This window comes from Rhincodon typus, chromosome 49 (assembly GCF_021869965.1).
Source record: "Rhincodon typus isolate 14 chromosome 49, sRhiTyp1.1, whole genome shotgun sequence".
Lineage (NCBI taxonomy): Eukaryota > Metazoa > Chordata > Chondrichthyes > Orectolobiformes > Rhincodontidae > Rhincodon > Rhincodon typus.
The window spans coordinates 1950345-1960265 of NC_063380.1; the positions used below are offsets into that span (position 1 = coordinate 1950345).

At 42.8% G+C, this 9921-nt stretch overlaps 1 protein-coding gene across 1 annotated transcript in view; it reads right to left on the minus strand.

The window, feature by feature from the left end:
* Window positions 1-244: 244 nt before the first annotated feature.
* Window positions 245-9921, minus strand: part of LOC109937690 (nuclear factor of activated T cells 2 interacting protein) — a 27463-nt gene continuing 17786 nt past the window's right edge. The window contains exon 10 of the mRNA XM_048620949.1: window positions 245-3851. The gene's annotated coding sequence lies outside the window, so the exon portion shown is untranslated. The remainder of the gene's footprint in view (window positions 3852-9921) is intronic.

The window sequence follows — 9921 nt, forward strand, 5'->3', positions numbered from 1 at the left end:
AATCCAGGCAACATCCTTTCAAACCTCTTATGCAACCTCTCTGAAGCCTCCACATCCTTCCTAAGGTGTGGCAACCAGAAATGGAAATAATCTCTAGTTGTGGCTTCACCAAATGCCAACACAGCCGCTAAGCTGCTGCAATGAGAAGGCCGTCATTGCATGTTGCCCATTTTCTGACAACTCCCTTCCTCCCTATAAATATATTAAGGTATTGATCTGAAAGAAATGAGACATAGGCAATCAATTCTTGTAATGTCACCCAGTTTTATTCACGTGGCTGAGAAAGCAATGGGTCAGGGCTCATTGGATTGACAACATCAAATGTAGCCTGAATTGCTGAGATGACAGAACTGTCCAGTCGGAAACTCAGATGTCTTCCAGTGTGCATGTTGCCTTTTTTTCTTCAATTTCAGAAATTTATGCAACAAGCTTGGAAGTGCAGACATGCCCCCTTGACCCTCATTTAAACATGTTTATCACATGGTACCTTACTGCAGTAAATTCCTTCTAATATACATGAAAAGAGTGGAGCTAAGAAGTTCATTGATGTTCACAATCATACACAATAGGACATCCACCTGTCAACTCCCTGAAATAAACAGAGCCAGAACTATGCAGATTGTGACCTCCCCATTCTGACTGGAATTTATTGGAGTCATAACAGTGCAGATTGCTTGAAGTGTTCTAATAATTCCTTGTGAAGACCAGAACTGTGTGCAATGCTCCACGTCTGACATCATATTGATACGGGTTCTGAGGAAGGGACATGGGTCCTGAAATGTTAACTCTGATTTTTCTTCACAGATGGTGCCAGACCTGCCAAGCTTTTCCAGCAACTTCTGTTTTTGCTCCTAATATTGATACAGCATATTGAGAATTGAGAAATGTGCTCCGAACTGTGAGCTATTTGGGGAGAGGGATCGTGAGCTTCTCGAGCAGCTTGCATTCAGCCAGTGACAATATATCAGTAACCTTGGTGGGCTTAAAAGTGGATAGATCCCCATGTCCATAACGCAGTAAATTCTTATCTCAGGAAATTGCTGGAGTTCAGAACGTGCTACCTGGGAGAGTGATGGAGGCAGGTGCTGTAGGAGGGTTCAAAAGAGAGCTGGATATAAATTTGAAAGGGATGAATCAATATGGGGTAGGAGATAGTGCTAGAGAATGGGACTAGCTGGGCAGCACTTTTGGGAGCCAGAAGAGACACGATGGGTAGAATGGCCTCCTCCTGAACTGTATAAATTCTCTAATTCTTATATGAAGAGCAGCACACCAAGTCTTGTTCAAAGCAGGATGGTTTCAAGACTGGTTTTAAAGGAGGAGATAGATGGGGTTAGTATCGGAGAGGAGGTACCCAATCTTAGAGATCAGGCATCTTGAGGCACGACCAACAATACAAACCTCATTAATGCAGCATTGAACACAGAAGGCAGACTTTGAGAAGTTCACATTTCACGAAGGTTTTCAACTTGCAGCCATTTGCAGAGACCAGTCCAGAAGACAGAGGAGCAGAAGGAACCCATTAAGCCAATCAACTCTGCTCTGCCATTCAATGAGATCATGACTGATCCTCAATTCCACTTTCCTACCTTTTCTGGATAATTCATCGATTCCTGCCCAGATTGAAAATCTGTTAATCATACCCATGAACATACTGAGTGACCCATCCTTGACAGCTCTCTATAGAAAAGAATTCCAATGGTTCTTTTTTCTCCAAGAGAAGACATTCATCCTGAATGCTGTCTTAAATAGGTAACCTATTATTGTGAAATGATGCCCTCTGGTCCAAAACTCACTCACAATGGCATGCAATCTCTCCTCTTCTACCTTGTCAATTCCTCGAATAATCTTTCATGTTTTAGTAATCTGACCTCTCATTGTGGTAAACTCCCAGAGTACAGTCACAACCTACTCAGCCTCTCCTCCTAAGATAGCTAGTTCCAGTTATGGAGAGACTAAGTGAATTTCTCTGGACTGCCTGAAATGCCAGACTGTCTTTCATCAGATATGGGGACCACGGCCATTTATAGTATTCCAGCTGTGCTCTGACTAGAGTCTTGTGCAGTCTTAGCAAAACTTTCTGATTTTTATACTCCACTTCCTTTACAATTAGAGTCTGGCACTCGCAGGAGTGGATTTTTAAAAACAAATCTGGTGGAGAATCAACCTGTTCAGAGATGTTATTACACACTTCTTAAACAGTTCTTCTTAACTCACAGATAGGGACCTCCTTAATAAAAATTGTATTTAACAGGTTTAGATTTAACAAATGAATTAGCACCAAAAACCGGTTGAAGAAGTGCATCTCAAACCTCCACTACTCTAAGTTTAGAAGTGGTTTCTTCAGTGCTTTAGGTACAGGAGTTGGAAAGTCATGTTGAGATTGTACAGGACATTGGTGAGGCTTCTTCTGGAATACTGTATCCAGTTCTGATTGCCCAGTTATAGGAAGAACATTATTAAGCTGGAGAGGGGTCAGGAGAAATTTACCAGAATTTTGCTGGGAATGGAAGTATTGAGTTATACACAAAGGCTGGATAGGCTGAGACTTTTTTCACTGGAGCGTACAAGGTTGAGAGATGACCTGACAGAAGTTTATAAAATAATGAGAGGTACTGATTCATTAATGGGAGTTCTCTTTTCCGTAGAATGGGGGATTTCAATAGTAGGCTGCACAAAGATTTGTAGCTCGGGTTGTGGGTAAGGTTGTTGACTTGCTTGCAGAGCTGGCTTGTTTCTGTTCAGACATTTCATCACCATGCTAGGTGACATCAACAGTGAGGCCTCCAATGAAGCAATGTTGTTCTACTCGGCTTGGAATTTATACGGTCTGGTTCATTGTGCCGAGTGGTGTTATTTACAGTTTTGATCTGCATGGGTTTGTATATGGGGTCCAATTCTACATGTTTGTTGATAGCATTATGGGGTTGAAAGCCATGCCTCTAGGAATTCCCACGCATGTCTATGTTTGGCTTGGACTACTATGGTTATGTTGTCCCAGTTAAACTGATGGCCTACATAGTCTGACTGTACTGGTATTAAGGCAAGTTCATTGTGTCGGTTTGCTGCTAGCTGATGTTCAGGTATTCTGATGGCTAGTTTTCTTCCTGTCTGCCTGATGTAATGTTTGTGGCTATCGTTGCATGGTATTTTATAAAGCACGTTGGTTCTGCATGTTGTGGGAATGGCGTCTTTAATCCTTGTGAGTGTTTGTAATAGAGTGGCTGTGGGCTACCATGATTCCTAGTGGTCTTAGGAGTCTTGTTGTCAGTTCTGATATGTTCTTGATGTAGGGCAGTGTGGCTGTGTGGCTGTGTGTTCGGACGTACTGTGTCCTCCTGGTGCTGTCTGTTTAGTAGGCATCTGCGGATGGCGTTGCAGGGGTATCCGTTCATTGTAAAGATTTTGTAAAGGTGCTCTTCCTCTTTCCTGCGTAGTTCTGGAGTGTTGCAGTGTGTCGTGGCCCACTTAAATAGTGTCCTAATGCAACTTTGTTTGTGGATGTTTGGCTGGTTGCTGTGGAAGTTGAGGATTTGATCAGTGTGGGCTGCTTTTCTGTATACTGAGGTTTGGAACTCCCCATTGGTCATAACCTCAATTTTAACATCCAGAAATGGAAGTTGATTGTTGTTTTCTTCTTCTCTTGTGAATTTTATCCTTGTGAATACACGGTTGATGAGGTAGTGGGTCTGTTCTAATTTGTTGCATTTAATAACGACAAATGAGGCAGAAGTCGAGTAGTTTAAGTATGTTGTCACTGCTGATGGAGCTGCTGGTCTGCATTGCTGCTTCCTCTAGTAATGTGGCCACCGTTTCTTTGATCGAAATCCCACTAGCAAATGTGACTAAAGCTGTGAGGTCAACGTATAAACAAAGGATAAATAATTTTAGAAAGTGGATAAGGGCATTGTAAATAGATCAAACATACGGCACACTTAGAGGGACGATTATTTTAGAGGAGTTCAAAAATTCACTTTCTGAAGTAGTGAGAAGTCATGTAGGAGAGCAGAAATTTAAGACTGCAAAATTAGCAGCAGAAATGGTTTGGTTTCCGACATCGATTTCAATCCATGAGGGATAAAAATTGGGGGAAAAAAGAGAAATCCTCAGGTCGTAAGGGAAAAGGAGATCTCAGTGAAGATAACAAGCATAGCTTACCCCAGAGTAAAAATGAAATGCATGAGGGGAAAGAGAAGTAAAAAAGCACAGGTCTAGTAGTTGTCATTACTGATGGAGCTGCTGGTCTACATGGCTACTTCCTCTAGTAATGTTGCCAGTGTTTTGTTGGCTAGTGGGATGTCGATTGATGTGAATAAAGCTGTGATGTCACACTGGCCAAAGAAACACTGGCCACTTTATTAGAGGAAGCAGCAATGCAAACCAGCAGCTCCATCAGCAGTGGCAACATACTGAAACTACTAGACTTGTGCCTCACCACACACTTCGTCTTTAATGGTCAAATATACAAACAGATAAATGGCACACGATAGGGTCACCCATCTCAGGAATCATTGCAGAAGCAGTCATGCAAAGACTAGAACACACCATCCTCCCCCACACTCGACCTAAACTGTGGATCCAGTAAGTAGACGACACGTTTGTCAATATTAAACGTAACAAATTAGAAGAGACCCACCAACTCATCAACAACGTATTCACGGGGACTAAATTCACAAGAGAAGACGACAACAATCAACGTCTGTTTCTGGACGTCAGACTTGAGCGTATGACTAACAGGGATTTCTAAACCTCAGTATACAGAAAAGCAACCCACACAACCACTAGCACACTGGCCACACTGCCATACATCAAGAACATATCAGAACTAACACCAAGGCTCCCAAGACCACTAGCAATCATGGCAGCCCACAAGCCTACAGCCACTCTACAACAAAAACTTACAAGGTTTAAAGACTTCATTCCCACAACATGCAGAACCAACGTGATTACAAAATACCATGCAACGACTGCCACAAACATTACATCAGACAGACAGGTAGGAAACTAGCCATCAGAATCCATGAACATTAATTAGCAGCAAAATTGCATGACAAACTCTCCTTAATATCTGTACACTCTGACAATGAAGGCCATCAGTTTAGCTGGGACAAGGTAACCATACTAGCCCAAGCCAACCATAGACACACACTGGAATTCCTTGAGGCATGGTTCTCCACCCATACCTCAATCAACAAACACAGAATTGGACCCCCTATACAAACCCATGCAGATCAAAACTGGAAATGACACTACTCACCATAATGGACCAAACAGTATAAATTCCAAGCGGAGTAGAATAACACTGCTTCAGCGGAGCCTCCACTGATGATGGTACCTAGCATGGTGACGAAACGTCTGAATGAGAACAAGCCAGCTCAGCGAGCAAGTCAACAACCTCACCCACAACGCAAGTTACAGATCTTTGCCAAAACTTTGAACTTTGTTTATCCTTTCAAACTCAATGTACGTTTGACCAGGTTCCTTCCTTAGATTCCTAAACTGTTTTCTGTAGGCTTCTGGTACGAGATCATATGCACTTTAATGGCATTCTTCACCTCAATATACTCCCCAGATACCTCCTCTGAAAAAGTGATGCAAATACCTCACCGGCTCTACATGCCAACTTTGTTTTAACCAACAATACCCAGATGGTAACAGACCACTCCATTTGTTTAGCCACTTTCCCAACTGAAATGAAAAAGGCTTCTATATTCTACTCGTTGAACGTAGGCATTGTTTGCACTTATTTAAACAAATCCCCATCAGACTTTTGGCTACTACAATAGACAGGGGTTTCACATTTGGTCCTTAATGGCTCAATGCAGATTGACCTCGGATAACTGTAGCTCATCATGTTTCATATGCACTTCAGGTTTAACAGGGTGACTATTACCCCATGCTCATGGTTGTTGGCATCCCTGGTATGTATCTCTACCCATTTCTCAGTTTTCTACACGACGCCTAACCTCTGTTATCGTCCTTCCTGTAAAGTTGCATGAAGCTCAAGCCAATACCTAAGTTCCAGTCAAAAATTCTAATTCCTACTCATTGATACAAGCCACACAACACCATCCCCACTTCTCTCCGCCTTCAAAACTGGTCAACATTTCAGCAAGAGTGTTCACCATTTTTGCCACCCCTTTGAACTCACATTCATCTCTAGCACCAAATCCTCTTCATTGTTGAGACTTTGAACATGGTGTCTCTGGCTTTGTCGACTGCGCAAAGCCCTCATCTGTGCTCGTCCTGACTCCACATTCCTATACTGAATCTTGCTTCACCTCTCGTCTTATTCACAAACCTGGGTTAGACACAGCCCATAGAATCATCTCTGTTCTCACTGCTCTCCACTGGTCCTGGTACGCACCTCAGTTTAGACATCTTCATTTTCTTTATTTGAATTTGCTCCATGATTTCACCTCCCCAGTTGATTCCACTTTCCCCTCGATATGTCCCCGCCGTTCTTTCTTTTGCTTGAAACCTTGTATCCAATTACCAGTTCAACGTGAAGTTGTTTCTGCCCTTGTCCATATCCATGCTTTTAACCATCACAATGTCAGAGCTACAGATGCTCGAATACTGAATATAGGGACAAAGTTTTGGCAAAGATCTGGAGCTCAGGTTGTGGATGAAGTTGTTGACTTGCTTGCTGAGCTGGCTTGTTTTCGTTCAGATGTTTCGTCACCATGCTAGGCGATATCATCACTGGAGCCTCCAATGAAGTGATGCTATTCTACTCTGCTTGGAATTTACTTTGTTTGGTCCGTTATGTTGAGTAATGTCATTTCTGGCTTTGATCTGTACAGGTTTGTATATGGGGTCCAATTCTACATGTTTATTGATTGAAGTACGGGTGAAGTATGAAGTATTCTCTCCTTCATATCAGTACATTCAGACAATGAAGGCCATCAATTTAACAGGGACAAAGTAACCATAGTAGCCCAAGCCAAACACAGACATGCACGGGAATTCCTAGGGGCATGGTTCTCCACCCATACTTCAATCAACAAACATAGAATGATGACCATGAAACCATTGCCGATTGTCAGGAAAAAACCCATCTGGTTCAGTAATGCCTTTTAGGGAAGGAAATCTGCCATCCTTAGCTGGTCTGGCCTAGATGTGACTCTAGACCCACTGCACTGTGGTTGACTCTTAACTGCCCTTTGGGCAATTGTGGATGGGCAATAAATGCCCACATCCCATGAATGAATAAAAAAAAGTGACAAGCAGAGCCTGCAGGAGACTCATGAATCACAGCTATGAGGAGAGTCCAAGAGATCCAGAGGAGTAAAGATGCAAAAAGTCCATCATTTACTATTTGCCATCTCAACCAATTTCATCCATCCATGCACAATATTAATGGTTTACTGCATACGGTACCGATTAAAGCAATAGGGCTACGAAACTAAGGTTTTTGTGGATTTTGCGTGTGAACTAGGCTTCATGCTACAAATCCTGAGCTGCTGCACTAATTTGATTTTTATGCCATGATTCAGAGAAGTTTCAAAGGCTCTGAAATTTCCCTTCACTTCACTTCTTCGAAGCATTCAACAATAACAGGGAGTGTTTAGAATTTTCACAATGGCAACATAGACTGGGAGGGAGCTGTTACCGTGAAAACAGGAAGGAGGCGTGGAGTTATTAAGTGTATAATAGAGACCTTGAGGCAGCTGGATCTCCTCTTTAGCCTCAGGTTCTGTGCATCACTGCACAACATGATCTACACCAGTCAAAACCAGAGTCCTGAGGACTAGTTGAGAGGACAGATTGGTCACCAGTTGGGCTTGTTTTCTGATGCTGCCTCAGGGCGCTTTCATCTTGGAATGAGGTAGATACAAGTTGAGGTTTTTTGGAGGGTTATCAGTTGAATAGTTCCTGACCCAAGAGTTTCTAAAGCATCAAATCAGAGAAAACAGTAACTGGAATAGGCCATTTGACTTTGCGGCCATTCAATGTAACCATGGCTAATCATTCTTTGCCTGTTTTCTCTCATACCCTTTGACCCCTTTCAGCCTCATGTCTGCATCACCTTCTTGAAATCATCCAATGTTTCCATCTCCATCACTTTCTTTGGCAAATAATTCCACAGTCTCATCACTCTCTGGGTGAAGACATTTCTCCTCATCTCTGTCCTAAATGATCTATCCCTTATACTTAGACTGTGTCATTTGTTTTGGACACTGATGTCATTGAGAAAATCCTTCCTGTGTTTACCCTGTCTAGTCCTGCTAGAATATTGATTTGTTTCCATGAGATTCTGCCCCTCATTCTTCTAAACTCCACTAAGTTGAATCCTAAGCAATCCAGTCTTCATACATCAGTCTTGCCATCCCAGCTAATCTTTGCTTTGTATACATTTTTGCAATTCCACCTGACTTTAACCCTGTACAAGTCAGAGAACCCATTGCGTAAAACTTGATTTGACACAGCATTTTGTTTTTCTTTTTCCTTTCCGTAGAGTTTAGTTACTGAGCAACTTCACAGGAGGCTGTCAATGTACTCTTCATATAAGGATATTCAAAATTAAACTGGACCAAAGATCTAAGAGTCTAGGAAAAAAGTCAGAAAGAAGCATGAAGCCTTTTAATCCTGACAGAGGCACAAATCCCAGGAATGATCACGCATGTGTTTACCTGCTCACATACACTCAGCTCCTTTAACATTTATCACTTCCTTTTATTGTTTCGGTGACTCCTGCCCTGTATATTTCTCCCAACCCGTGTCATTCATTTGACATATCTGACCTTCATTAGCTGGGCCCACCATTTATTGCCCGTCCATTGATTCCCCATAGTGAAGGTGATTGTGAGGTGCCTTCTTGAGCTGCTATAGTCCACATTACTGCTTTCTTGACCATAGCCTTTGATCCCTATAAGGCCTATATCTAACTCCTTCTCAAAAACATTAGATGTTTTGGTCTCACCTATTTTCTATGGCACATAATTCCACAGGCTCCCACCCACTGGCTGAAGAAATTTCTCATCTCAGTCCTACCACATAACCTCAGACTGTTTCCTCTTGCTCTAGAGACTTCCCAGTCATTGGCAGCATCCTTTCTGCATTTACCCTGTCTAGGCCTCTTCAAATTTTATGGGTTACTATGTGATCCTCCCCCTCATTCTTCTACACTCCAGTTAATCTTGTCCGAGCAGATCCAGTTTGTCTTCATCTATCAGTCCTGCCATCCCAGGAATCAGTTTGGTAACATTCCCTGCACTCCTTCCGCAGCTGGCACATCCTTCCTCAGATAAGCCATCCCAAACGGCACACACCATATTCCAGGTGTGATATCACACTGTACAATAGCAGGAAAACCTCCTTTCTCCTGTACTCGAAGCCTGTTGCTTTGAAGACCAACATACCATTTACTTTCTTCACCACCTACAGCACCTGCAATGCTTACCTCCAATGATCGGTATGCAAAGACACCCAGGTCTCATTGCATCTCCCCCTCTTCCCAATCTATCATCATTCAGATCATAATTTATCTTGTTTTTACTCCCAAAGGTGATAACCTCACATTTATCCACTTTATACTGCATCTGCCATGCATTTTCCCACTCACTCAGCTTGCCCAAATCATATTGAAGCATTCTGCACGCTCTTCACAATTCACACTCTCACCCAGAGATAGTAAGAACTGCAGATGCTGGAGTCAAAGATAACACAGTGTGGAGCTAGAGGAAGACAGCGGGCCACGCAGCGTCACAGGAGCAGGAAAGTTGACGTTTTGGGTCAGGACCCTTCTTCAGAAATTGGGGGTGGGGGGAGTGAGATGGGGATGGGAAAGGGAGCTCAGAAATAAATAGAGAGGAAGGGTAGGGCTGGGGTAGGTAGGTGGAATGGTTATAGGTGAGTGCAGGTAGGGAGCGGTGGGGATTGGTCAGTGAGGTGGGAGGAGCAGATCGGACAGGTTGT